Consider the following 17,542-nt stretch of genomic DNA (forward strand, 5'->3'; position numbering starts at 1 on the left):
CACACACAGCCACGCCACACACACAGTCACGCCACACACACAGTTACGCAACACACTCAGTCGTGCAACACACACAGTCACTCAACACACAGTCACGCAACACACCCAGTCACGCAACACACAGTCACTCAACACACACAGTCACGCAACACACACAGTCACGCAACACACAGTCACTCAACACACACAGTCACGCAACACACAGTCACGCAAGACACAGTATCTCAACACACAGTAACGCAACACACAGTCACGCAACACACAGTCACGCCACACACACAGTCACGCAACACACACAGTCACGCAACACACACAGTTACTCAACACACACAGTCACGCAACACACACAGTCACGCAACACACACAGTCACGCCACACACACAGTCACGCCACACACACAGTCACGCAACACACAGTCACGCAACACACAGTCATGGAACACACAGTCACGCAACACACACAGTCACTCAACACACAGTCACGCAACACACACAGTCACGCAACACACACAGTCACTCAACACACAGTAACGCAACACAGAGTCACGCAACACACAGTAACGCAACACAGAGTCACGCAAGACACAGTCACGCAACACACACAGTCACGCAACACACAGTCACGCCACACACACAGTCACGCAACACACACAGTCACGCAACACACAGTCACGCAACACACAGTCATGCAACACACAGTCATGCAACACACAGTCACGCAAGACACAGTCACGCAACACACACAGTCACGCAACACACACAGTCACGCAAGACACAGTCACTCAACACACACAGTCACGCAACACACAGTCATGCAACACACACAGTCATGCAATACACAGTCATGCAACACACACAGTCATGCAACACACACAGTCACTCAACACACAGTCACGCAACACACACAGTCACTCAACACACAGTCACGCAACACACAGTCACGCAACACACAGTCACGGAACACACCCAGTCACGCAACACACACAGTCACGCAACACACAAAGTCACGCAACAAACAAAGTCACGCAACACACACAGTAACGCCACACACACAGTCACGCAACACACAGTCACGCAACACACAGTCATGCAACACACAGTCACGCAGGACACAGTCACGCAACACACACAGTCACGCAACACACAGTCACTCAACACACACAGTCACGCAACACACAGTCACGCAACACACACAGTCACTCAACACACAGTCATGCAACACACAGTCATGCAACACACAGTCACGCAAGACACAGTCACGCAACACACACAGTCACGCAACACACAGTCACTCAACACACACAGTCACGCAACACACAGTCATGCATCACACACAGTCATGCAACACACACAGTCACTCAACACACAGTCACACAACACACACAGTCACGAAACACACACAGTCACTCAACACACAGTCACGCAACACACAGTCACGCAACACACAGTCACGGAACACACCCAGTCACGCAACAAACAAAGTCACGCAACACACACAGTCACGCAACACACACAGTCACGCAACACAAACAGTCACTCAACACACAAAGTCACGCAACACACAGTCACGCAACACACACAGTCACGCAAAACACACAGTCACGCAACACACACAGTCACGCAACACACACAGTCACGCCACACACACAGTCACGCCACACACACAGTCACGCAACACACACAGTCACGCAACACACACAGTTACTCAACACACACAGTTACTCAACACACACAGTCACGCAACACACCCAGTCACGCAACACACCCAGTCACGCAACACACAAAGTCACGCAACAAACAAAGTCACGCAAAACACACAGTCACTCAACCCACAAAGTCACTCAGCACACAAAGTCACTCAGCACACAAAGTCACTCAACACACACAGTCACGCAAAACACACAGTCACGCAAAACACACAGTCACGCAACACACACAGTCACGCCACACACACAGCCACGCCACACACACAGTCACGCCACACACACAGTTACGCAACACACTCAGTCGTGCAACACACACAGTCACTCAACACACAGTCACGCAACACACCCAGTCACGCAACACACAGTCACTCAACACACACAGTCACGCAACACACACAGTCACGCAACACACAGTCACTCAACACACACAGTCACGCAACACACAGTCACGCAAGACACAGTATCTCAACACACAGTAACGCAACACACAGTCACGCAACACACAGTCACGCAACACACACAGTCATGCAACACACAGTCACTCAACACACAGTCACGCAACACACACAGTCACTCAACACACAGTCACGCAACACACAGTCACGCAACACACAGTCACGGAACACACCCAGTCACGCAACACACACAGTCACGCAACACACAAAGTCACGCAACAAACAAAGTCACGCAACACACACAGTCACACCACACACACAGTCACGCAACACACAGTCACGCAACACACAGTCATGCAACACACAGTCACGCAACACACAGTCACGCAACACACACAGTCACGCAACACACAGTCATTCAACACACACAGTCACGCAACACACAGTCACGCAACACACACAATCACTCAACACACAGTCATGCAACACACAGTCATGCAACACACAGTCACGCAAGACACAGTCACGCAACACACACAGTCACGCAACACACAGTCACTCAACACACACAGTCACGCAACACACAGTCATGCATCACACACAGTCATGCAACACACACAGTCACTCAACACACAGTCACGCAACACACAGTCACGCAACACACAGTCACGGAACACACCCAGTCACGCAACAAACAAAGTCACTCAACACACACAGTCACGCAACACACACAGTCACGCAACACACACAGTCACGCCACACACACAGTCACTCAACACACACAGTCACGCAACACACAGTCATGCAACACACACAGTCATGCAATACACAGTCATGCAACACACACAGTCATGCAACACACACAGTCACTCAACACACAGTCACGCAACACACACAGTCACTCAACACACAGTCACGCAACACACAGTCACGCAACACACAGTCACGGAACACACCCAGTCACGCAACACACACAGTCACGCAACACACAAAGTCACGCAACAAACAAAGTCACGCAACACACACAGTAACGCCACACACACAGTCACGCAACACACAGTCACGCAACACACAGTCATGCAACACACAGTCACGCAGGACACAGTCACGCAACACACACAGTCACGCAACACACAGTCACTCAACACACACAATCACGCAACACACAGTCACGCAACACACACAGTCACTCAACACACAGTCATGCAACACACAGTCATGCAACACACAGTCACGCAAGACACAGTCACGCAACACACACAGTCACGCAACACACAGTCACTCAACACACACAGTCACGCAACACACAGTCATGCATCACACACAGTCATGCAACACACACAGTCACTCAACACACAGTCACACAACACACACAGTCACGAAACACACACAGTCACTCAACACACAGTCACGCAACACACAGTCACGCAACACACAGTCACGGAACACACCCAGTCACGCAACAAACAAAGTCACGCAACACACACAGTCACGCAACACACACAGTCACGCAACACAAACAGTCACTCAACACACAAAGTCACGCAACACACAGTCACGCAACACACACAGTCACGCAAAACACACAGTCACGCAACACACACAGTCACGCAACACACACAGTCACGCCACACACACAGTCACGCCACACACACAGTCACGCAACACACACAGTCACGCAACACACACAGTTACTCAACACACACAGTTACTCAACACACACAGTCACGCAACACACCCAGTCACGCAACACACCCAGTCACGCAACACACAAAGTCACGCAACAAACAAAGTCACGCAAAACACACAGTCACTCAACCCACAAAGTCACTCAGCACACAAAGTCACTCAGCACACAAAGTCACTCAACACACACAGTCACGCAAAACACACAGTCACGCAAAACACACAGTCACGCAACACACACAGTCACGCCACACACACAGCCACGCCACACACACAGTCACGCCACACACACAGTTACGCAACACACTCAGTCGTGCAACACACACAGTCACTCAACACACAGTCACGCAACACACCCAGTCACGCAACACACAGTCACTCAACACACACAGTCACGCAACACACACAGTCACGCAACACACAGTCACTCAACACACACAGTCACGCAACACACAGTCACGCAAGACACAGTATCTCAACACACAGTAACGCAACACACAGTCACGCAACACACAGTCACGCAACACACACAGTCATGCAACACACAGTCACTCAACACACAGTCACGCAACACACACAGTCACTCAACACACAGTCACGCAACACACAGTCACGCAACACACAGTCACGGAACACACCCAGTCACGCAACACACACAGTCACGCAACACACAAAGTCACGCAACAAACAAAGTCACGCAACACACACAGTCACACCACACACACAGTCACGCAACACACAGTCACGCAACACACAGTCATGCAACACACAGTCACGCAAGACACAGTCACGCAACACACACAGTCACGCAACACACAGTCATTCAACACACACAGTCACGCAACACACAGTCACGCAACACACACAATCACTCAACACACAGTCATGCAACACACAGTCATGCAACACACAGTCACGCAAGACACAGTCACGCAACACACACAGTCACGCAACACACAGTCACTCAACACACACAGTCACGCAACACACAGTCATGCATCACACACAGTCATGCAACACACACAGTCACTCAACACACAGTCACGCAACACACAGTCACGCAACACACAGTCACGGAACACACCCAGTCACGAAACAAACAAAGTCACTCAACACACACAGTCACGCAACACACACAGTCACGCAACACACACAGTCACTCAACACACAAAGTCACGCAACACACAGTCACGCAACACACACAGTCACGCAAAACACACAGTCACGCAACACACACAGTCACGCCACACACACAGTCACGCCACACACACAGTCACGCAACACACACAGTCACGCAACACACACAGTTACTCAACACACACAGTTACTCAACACACACAGTCACGCAACACACCCAGTCACGCAACACACCCAGTCACGCAACACACCCAGTCACGCAACACACACAGTCACGCAACACACAAAGTCACGCAACAAACAAAGTCACGCAAAACACACAGTCACTCAACCCACAAAGTCACTCAGCACACAAAGTCACTCAGCACACAAAGTCACTCAACACACACAGTCACGCCACACACACAGCCACGCCACACACACAGTCACGCCACACACACAGTTACGCAACACACTCAGTCATGCAACACACACAGTCACTCAACACACAGTCACGCAACACACCCAGTCACGCAACACACACAGTCACGCAAGACACAGTCACTCAACACACACAGTCACGCAACACACAGTCATGCAACACACACAGTCATGCAACACACACAGTCACTCAACACACAGTCACGCAACACACACAGTCACGCAACACACACAGTCACTCAACACACAGTAACGCAACACACAGTCACGCAAGACACAGTCACGCAACACACACAGTCATGCAACACACAGTCACGCAACACACACACAGTCACGCAACACACAGTCACGCAACACACAGTCATGCAACACACAGACACGCAAGACACAGTCACGCAACACACACAGTCACGCAAAACACAGTCACGCAACACACACAGTAACGCAACACACAGTCACGCAACACACACAGTCATGCAACACACAGTCATGCAACACACAGTCACGCAAGACACAGTCACGCAACACACAGTCACTCAACACACACAGTCACGCAAAACACATTCATGCAACACACACAGTCATGCAACACACACAGTCACTCAACACACAGTCACGCAACACACACAGTCACTCAACACACAGTCACGCAACAGACAGTCACGCAACACACAGTCATGGAACACACCCAGTCACGCAACAAACAAAGTCACGCAACACACACAGTCACTCAACACACAAAGACACGCAACACACAGTCACTCAACACACACAGTCACGCAAAACACACAGTCACGCAACACACACAGTCACGCAACACACACAGTCACGCATCACACACAGTCACACCAAACACACAGCCACGCCACACACACAGTCACGCCACACACAGTCACGCCACACACACAGTCACGCAACACACTCAGTCACGCAACACACAGTCACTCAACACACAGTCACGCAACACACACAGTCACGCAACACACACAGTCACTCAACACACAGTCACTCAACACAGACAGTCACTCAACACACACGGTAACGCAACACACGGTCACTCAACACACACAGTCACGCAACACACACAGTCACGCAACACACAAAGTCACTCAACAAACAAAGTCACGCAAAACACACAGTCACGCAACACACACAGTCACTCAACCCACAAAGTCACTCAGCACACACAGTCACGCAAAACACACAGTCACGCAAAACACACAGTCACGCAACACACACAGTCACGCCACACACACAGCCACGCCACACACACAGTCACGCCACACACACAGTCACGCAACACACTCAGTCGTGCAACACACACAGTCACTCAACACACAGTCACCCAACACACCAAGTCACGCAACACACAGTCACTCAACACACAGTCACGCAACACACACAGTCACGCAACACACACAGTCACGCAACACACAGTCACTCAACACACACAGTCACGCAACACACAGTCACACAAGACACAGTCACTCAACACACACAGTCACGCAACACACAGTCATGCAACACACACAGTCATGCAACACACACAGTCACGCAAGACACAGTTACGCAACACACAGTCACGCAACACACAGTCACTCAACACACACAGTCACGCAACACAGAGTCACGCAACACACACAGTCAAGCAACACACAGTCACGCAACACACACAGTCATGCAACACACAGTCACTCAACACACAGTCACGCAACACACACAGTCAAGCAACACACAGTCACGCAACACACACAGTCATGCAACACACAGTCACTCAACACACAGTCACGCAACACACACAGTCACGCAACACACACAGTCATGCAACACACAGTCACTCAACACACAGTCACTCAACACACACAGTCACGCAACACACACAGTCACTCAACACACAGTAACGCAACACACAGTCACGGAACACACCCAGTCACGCAACACACACAGTCACGCAACACACAAAGTCACGCAACAAACAAAGTCACGCAACACACACAGTCAGGCAACACACACAGTCACGCAACACACACAGTCACTCAACACACAAAGTCACGCAACACACAGTCACTCAACACACAAAGTCACGCAACACACAGTCAAGCAACACACACAGTCACGCCACACACACAGTCACGCAACACACACAGTCACGCAACACACACAGTTACTCAACACACACAGTCACGCAACACACACAGTCACGCAACACACACAGTTACGCCACACACACAGTCACGCCACACACACAGCCACGCCACACACACAGTCACGCCACACACACAGTCACTCAACACACAGTCACGCAACACACCCAGTCACGCAACACACAGTCACTCAACACACAGTCACGCAACACACACAGTCACGCAACACACAGTCACTCAACACACACAGTAACGCAACACACAGTCACGCAAGACACAGTCACTCAACACACACAGTCACGCAACACACAGTCATGCAACACACACAGTCATGCAACACACACAGTCACGCAAGACACAGTCACGCAACACACACAGTCACGCAACACACAGTCACTCAACACACACAGTCACACAAGACACACAGTCACGCAACACACACAGAGTCACGCAACACACAGTCACGCAACACACAGTCACGCAACACGCACAGTCACTCAACACACACAGTCACGCAACACACACAGTCACGCAACACACACAGTCACTCAACACACAAAGTCACGCAACACACACAGTCACGCAACACACACAGTCACTCAACACACAGTCACGCAACACACAGTCACGCAACACACAGTCACGGAACACACCCAGTCACGCAACACACACAGTCACGCAACACACAAAGTCACGCAACAAACAAAGTCACGCAACACACACAGTCAGGCAACACACACAGTCACGCAACACACACAGTCACTCAACACACAAAGTCACGCAACACACAGTCACTCAACACACAAAGTCACGTAACACACAGTCAAGCAACACACACAGTCACGCCACACACACAGTCACGCAACACACACAGTCACGCAACACACACAGTTACTCAACACACACAGTCACGCAACACACACAGTCACGCAACACACACAGTCACGCCACACACACAGTCACGCCACACACACAGTCACGCAACACATAGTCACGCAACACACAGTCATGGAACACACAGTCACGCAACACACACAGTCACTCAACACACAGTCACGCAACACACACAGTCACGCAACACACACAGTCACTCAACACACAGTAACGCAACACAGAGTCACGCAACACACAGTAACGCAACACAGAGTCACGCAAGACACAGTCACGCAACACACACAGTCACGCAACACACAGTCACGCCACACACACAGTCACGCAACACACACAGTCACGCAACACACAGTCATGCAACACACAGTCATGCAACACACAGTCACGCAAGACACAGTCACGCAACACACACAGTCACGCAACACACACAGTCACGCAAGACACAGTCACTCAACACACACAGTCACGCAACACACAGTCATGCAACACACACAGTCACGCCACACACACAGTCACGCAACACACACAGTCACGCAACACACACAGTTACTCAACACACACAGTCACGCAACACACACAGTCACGCAACACACACAGTCACGCCACACACACAGTCACGCCACACACACAGTCACGCAACACACAGTCACGCAACACACAGTCATGGAACACACAGTCACGCAACACACACAGTCACTCAACACACAGTCACGCAACACACACAGTCACGCAACACACACAGTCACTCAACACACAGTAACGCAACACAGAGTCACGCAACACACAGTAACGCAACACAGAGTCACGCAAGACACAGTCACGCAACACACACAGTCACGCAACACACAGTCACGCCACACACACAGTCACGCAACACACACAGTCACGCAACACACAGTCACGCAACACACAGTCATGCAACACACAGTCATGCAACACACAGTCACGCAAGACACAGTCACGCAACACACACAGTCACGCAACACACAGTCACGCAAGACACAGTCACTCAACACACACAGTCACGCAACACACAGTCATGCAACACACACAGTCATGCAATACACAGTCATGCAACACACACAGTCATGCAACACACACAGTCACTCAACACACAGTCACGCAACACACACAGTCACTCAACACACAGTCACGCAACACACAGTCACGCAACACACAGTCACGGAACACACCCAGTCACGCAACACACACAGTCACGCAACACACAAAGTCAAGCAACAAACAAAGTCACGCAACACACACAGTAACACACACACACAGTCACGCCACACACACAGTCACGCAACACACAGTCACGCAACACACAGTCATGCAACACACAGTCACGCAGGACACAGTCACGCAACACACACAGTCACGCAACACACAGTCACTCAACACACACAGTCACGCAACACACAGTCACGCAACACACACAGTCACTCAACACACAGTCATGCAACACACAGTCATGCAACACACAGTCACGCAAGACACAGTCACGCAACACACACAGTCACGCAACACACAGTCACTCAACACACACAGTCACGCAACACACAGTCATGCATCACACACAGTCATGCAACACACACAGTCACTCAACACACAGTCACACAACACACACAGTCACGAAACACACACAGTCACTCAGCACACAGTCACGCAACACACAGTCACGCAACACACAGTCACGGAACACACCCAGTCACGCAACAAACAAAGTCACGCAACACACACAGTCACGCAACACACACAGTCACGCAACACAAACAGTCACTCAACACACAAAGTCACGCAACACACAGTCACGCAACACACACAGTCACGCAAAACACACAGTCACGCAACACACACAGTCACGCAACACACACAGTCACGCCACACACACAGTCACGCCACACACACAGTCACGCAAAACACACAGTCACGCAACACACACAGTTACTCAACACACACAGTTACTCAACACACACAGTCACGCAACACACCCAGTCACGCAACACACCCAGTCACGCAACACACAAAGTCACGCAACAAACAAAGTCACGCAAAACACACAGTCACTCAACCCACAAAGTCACTCAGCACACAAAGTCACTCAGCACACAAAGTCACTCAACACACACAGTCACGCAAAACACACAGTCACGCAAAACACACAGTCACGCAACACACACAGTCACGCCACACACACAGCCACGCCACACACACAGTCACGCCACACACACAGTTACGCAACACACTCAGTCGTGCAACACACACAGTCACTCAACACACAGTCACGCAACACACCCAGTCACGCAACACACAGTCACTCAACACACACAGTCACGCAACACACAGTCACTCAACACACACAGTCACGCAACACACAGTCACGCAAGACACAGTATCTCAACACACAGTAACGCAACACACAGTCACGCAACACACAGTCACGCAACACACACAGTCATGCAACACACAGTCACTCAACACACAGTCACGCAACACACACAGTCACTCAACACACAGTCACGCAACACACAGTCACGCAACACACAGTCACGGAACACACCCTGTCACGCAACACACACAGTCACGCAACACACAAAGTCACGCAACAAACAAAGTCACGCAACACACACAGTCACGCCACACACACAGTCACGCAACACACAGTCACGCAACACACAGTCATGCAACACACAGTCACGCAAGACACAGTCACGCAACACACACAGTCACGCAACACACAGTCATTCAACACACACAGTCACGCAACACACAGTCACGCAACACACACAATCACTCAACACACAGTCATGCAACACACAGTCATGCAACACACAGTCACGCAAGACACAGTCACGCAACACACACAGTCACGCAACACACAGTCACTCAACACAAAAAGTCACGCAACACACAGTCATGCATCACACACAGTCATGCAACACACACAGTCACTCAACACACAGTCACGCAACACACAGTCACGCAACACACAGTCACGGAACACACCCAGTCACGCAACACACACAGTCACGCAACACACACAGTCACTCAACACACAAAGTCACGCAACACACAGTCACGCAACACACACAGTCACGCAAAACACACAGTCACGCAACACACACAGTCACGCCACACACACAGTCACGCCACACACACAGTCACGCAACACACACAGTCACGCAACACACACAGTCACTCAACACACACAGTTACTCAACACACACAGTCACGCAACACACCCAGTCACGCAACACACCCAGTCACGCAACACACACAGTCACGCAACACACAAAGTCACGCAACAAACAAAGTCACGCAAAACACACAGTCACTCAACCCACAAAGTCACTCAGCACACAAAGTCACTCAGCACACAAAGTCACTCAACACACACAGTCACGCAAAACACACAGTCACGCAAAACACACAGTCACTCAACACACACAGTCACGCCACACACACAGCCACGCCACACACACAGTCACGCCACACACACAGTTACGCAACACACTCAGTCATGCAACACACACAGTCACTCAACACACAGTCACGCAACACACCCAGTCACGCAACACACACAGTCACGCAAGACACAGTCACTCAACACACACAGTCACGCAACACACAGTCATGCAACACACACAGTCATGCAACACACAGTCATGCAACACACACAGTCATGCAACACACACAGTCACTCAACACACAGTCACGCAACACACTCAGTCGTGCAACACACACAGTCACTCAACACACAGTCACGCAACACACCCAGTCACGCAACACACAGTCACTCAACACACACAGTCACGCAACACACACAGTCACGCAACACACAGTCACTCAACACACACAGTCACGCAACACACAGTCACGCAAGACACAGTATCTCAACACACAGTAACGCAACACACAGTCACGCAACACACAGTCACGCAACACACACAGTCATGCAACACACAGTCACTCAACACACAGTCACGCAACACACACAGTCACTCAACACACAGTCACGCAACACACAGTCACGCAACACACAGTCACGGAACACACCCAGTCACGCAACACACACTGTCACGCAACACACAAAGTCACGCAACAAACAAAGTCACGCAACACACACAGTCACGCCACACACACAGTCACGCAACACACAGTCACGCAACACACACAGTCACGCAACACACAGTCATTCAACACACACAGTCACGCAACACACAGTCACGCAACACACACAATCACTCAACACACAGTCATGCAACACACAGTCATGCAACACACAGTCACGCAAGACACAGTCACGCAACACACACAGTCACGCAACACACAGTCACTCAACACACACAGTCACGCAACACACAGTCATGCATCACACACAGTCATGCAACACACACAGTCACTCAACACACAGTCACGCAACACACAGTCACGCAACACACAGTCACGGAACACACCCAGTCACGCAACAAACAAAGTCACGCAACACACACAGTCACGCAACACACACAGTCACGCAACACACACAGTCACTCAACACACAAAGTCACGCAACACACAGTCACGCAACACACACAGTCACGCAAAACACACAGTCACGCAACACACACAGTCACGCCACACACACAGTCACGCCACACACACAGTCACGCAACACACACAGTCACGCAACACACACAGTTACTCAACACACACAGTTACTCAACACACACAGTCACGCAACACACAAAGTCACGCAACACACCCAGTCACGCAACACACCCAGTCACGCAACACACAAAGTCACGCAACACACACAGTCACGCAACACACCCAGTCACGCAACACACCCAGTCACGCAACACACAAAGTCACGCAACAAACAAAGTCACGCAAAACACACAGTCACTCAACCCACAAAGTCACTCAGCACACAAAGTCATTCAGCACACAAAGTCACTCAACACACACAGTCACGCAAAACACACAGTCACGCAAAACACACAGTCACTCAACACACACAGTCACGCCACACACACAGCCACGCCACACACACAGTCACGCCACACACACAGTTACGCAACACACTCAGTCATGCAACACACACAGTCACTCAACACACAGTCACGCAACACACCCAGTCACGCAACACACACAGTCACGCAAGACACAGTCACTCAACACACACAGTCACGCAACACACAGTCATGCAACACACACAGTCATGCAACACACAGTCATGCAACACACACAGTCATGCAACACACACAGTCACTCAACACACAGTCACGCAACACACACAGTCACGCAACACACACAGTCACTCAACACACAGTAACGCAACACACAGTCACGCAAGACACAGTCACGCAACACACACAGTCATGCAACACACAGTCACGCAACACACACACAGTCACGCAACACACAGTCACGCAACACACAGTCATGCAACACACAGACACGCAAGACACAGTCACGCAACACACACAGTCAGGCAAAACACAGTCACTCAACACACACAGTAACGCAACACACAGTCACGCAACACACACAGTCATGCAACACACAGTCATGCAACACACAGTCACGCAAGACACAGTCACGCAACACACAGTCACTCAACACACACAGTCACGCAAAACACATTCATGCAACACACACAGTCATGCAACACACACAGTCACTCAACACACAGTCACGCAACACACACAGTCACTCAACACACAGTCACGCAACAGACAGTCACGCAACACACAGTCATGGAACACACCCAGTCACGCAACAAACAAAGTCACGCAACACACACAGTCACTCAACACACAAAGACACGCAACACACAGTCACTCAACACACACAGTCACGCAAAACACACAGTCACGCAACACACACAGTCACGCAACACACACAGTCACGCATCACACACAGTCACACCAAACACACAGCCACGCCACACACACAGTCACGCCACACACAGTCACTCAACACACACAGTCACGCAAAACACACAGTAACGCAACATACAGTCACGCAACACACAGTCATGCAACACACAGTCATGCAACACACAGTCACGCAAGACACAGTCACACAACACACACAGTCACGCAAAACACAGTCACGCAAGACACAGTCACGCAACACACACAGTCACGCAACACACTGTCACTCAACACACAGTCACGCAACACACAGTCACGCAACACACACAGTCACTCAACACACAGTCATGCAACACACAGTCACGCAACACACACAGTCACTCAACACACAGTCATGCAACACACAGTCATGCATCAGACAGTCAAACAAGACACAGTCACGCAACACACACAGTCACGCAACACACAGTCACTCAACACACACAGTCACGCAACACAGTCTGGCAACACACACAGTCATGCAACACACAGTCACTCAACACACAGTCACGCAACACACACAGTCACGCAACACACACAGTCATGCAACACACAGTCACTCAACACACAGTCACGCAACACACACTGTCACGCAACACACACATTCACTCAACACACAGTCACGCAACACACAGTCACGCAACACACACAGTCACGCAACACACAAAGTCACGCAACAAACAAAGTCACGCAACACACACAGTCACGCAACACACACAGTCACTCAACACACAAAGTCACGCAACACACAGTCACTCAACACACACAGTCACGCAAAACACACAGTCACGCAACACACAGTCACGCAACACACAGTCACGGAACACACCCAGTCACGCAACAAACAAAGTCAAGCAACACACACAGTCACGCAACACACAGAGTCACGCAACACACACAGTCACTCAACACACAGTAACGCAACACACAGTCACGCAAGACACAGTCAAGCAACACACACAGTCACGCAACACACAGTCACTCAACACACACAGTCACGCAACACACACAGTCACTCAACACACAGTCATGCAACACACAGTCACGCAGGACACAGTCACGCAACACACACAGTCACGCAACACACAGTCACTCAACACACACAGTCACGCAACACACATTCTGGCAACACACACAGTCATGCAACACACAGTCACTCAACACACAGTCACGCAACACACACAGTCATGCAACACACAGTCACTCAACACACAGTCACGCAACACACACAGTCACGCAACACACACAGTCACTCAACACACAGTCACGCAACACACAGTCACTCAACACACACAGTCACGCAACACACAAAGTCACGCAACACACAAAGTCACGCAACACACAGTCACTCAACACACACAGTCACGCAAAACACACAGTCACGCAACACACAGTCACGCAACACACAGTGACGGAACACACCCAGTCACGCAACACACAAAGTCACGCAACACACAGTCACTCAACACACACAGTCACGCAACACACACATTCTGGCAACACACACAGTCATGCAACACACAATCACTCAACACACAGTCACGCAACACACACAGTCACGCAACACACACAGTCATGCAACACACAGTCACTCAACACACAGTCACGCAACACACACAGTCACGCAACACACACAGTCACTCAACACACAGTCACGCAACACACAGTCACGCAACACACACAGTCACGCAACACACAAAGTCACGCAACAAACAAAGTCACGCAACACACACAGTCACGCAACACACACAGTCACTCAACACACAAAGTCACGCAACACACAGTCACTCAACACACAGTCACGCAACACACAGTCACGGAACACACCCAGTCACGCAACACATACAGTCACGCAACATACAAAGTCACGCAACAAACAAAGTCACGCAACACACACAGTCACGCAACACACACAGAGTCACGCAACACACAGTCACGCAACACGCACAGTCACTCAACACACACAGTCACGCAACACACACAGTCACGCAACACACAAAGTCACGCAACACACACAGTCACGCAACACACAGTCACGGAACACACCCAGTCACGCAACACATACAGTCACGCAACATACAAAGTCACGCAACAAACAAAGTCACGCAACACACACAGTCACGCAAACACACACAGTCAGTCAACACACAAAGTCACGCAACACACAGTCACTCAACACACACAGTCATGCAACACACAGTCACTCAACACACAGTCACGCAACACACACAGTCACGCAACACACACAGTCATGCAACACACAGTCACTCAACACACAGTCACGCAACACACACAGTCACGCAACACACACAGTCACTCAACACACAGTCACGCAACACACAGTCACGCAACACACACAGTCACGCAACACACAAAGTCACGCAACACACAGTCACTCAACACACACAGTCACGCAAAACACACAGTCACGCAACACACAGTCACGCAACACACAGTCACGGAACACACCCAGTCACGCAACACATACACTCACGCAACACACAAAGTCACGCAACACACAGTCACTCAACACACACAGTCACGCAACACACACATTCTGGCAACACACACAGTCATGCAACACACAATCACTCAACACACAGTCACGCAACACACACAGTCACGCAACACACACAGTCATGCAACACACAGTCACTCAACACACAGTCACGCAACACACACAGTCACGCAACACACACAGTCACTCAACACACAGACACGCAACACACAGTCACGCAACACACTCAGTCACGCAACACACAAAGTCACGCAACAAACAAAGTCACGCAACACACACAGTCACGCAACACACACAGTCACTCAACACACAAAGTCACGCAACACACAGTCACTCAACACACAGTCACGCCACACACACAGTCACGCAACACACACATTCACGCAACACACACAGAGTCACGCAACACACAGTCACGCAACACGCACAGTCACTCAACACACACAGTCACGCAACACACACAGTCACGCAACACACAAAGTCACGCAACAAACAAAGTCACGCAACACACACAGTCACGCAAGACACAGTCACGGAACACACCCAGTCACGCAACACATACAGTCACGCAACATACAAAGTCACGCAACACACAAAGTCACGCAACACACAGTCACTCAACACACACAGTCACGCAAAATACACAGTCACTCAACACACACAGTCACGCAACACACACAGTCACGCCACACACACAGTCACGCCACACACACAGTCACTCAACACACACAGTCACGCCACACACA

Source organism: Telmatherina bonti, assembly GCF_933228915.1.
Source record: "Telmatherina bonti genome assembly, chromosome: 3".
Lineage (NCBI taxonomy): Eukaryota > Metazoa > Chordata > Actinopteri > Atheriniformes > Telmatherinidae > Telmatherina > Telmatherina bonti.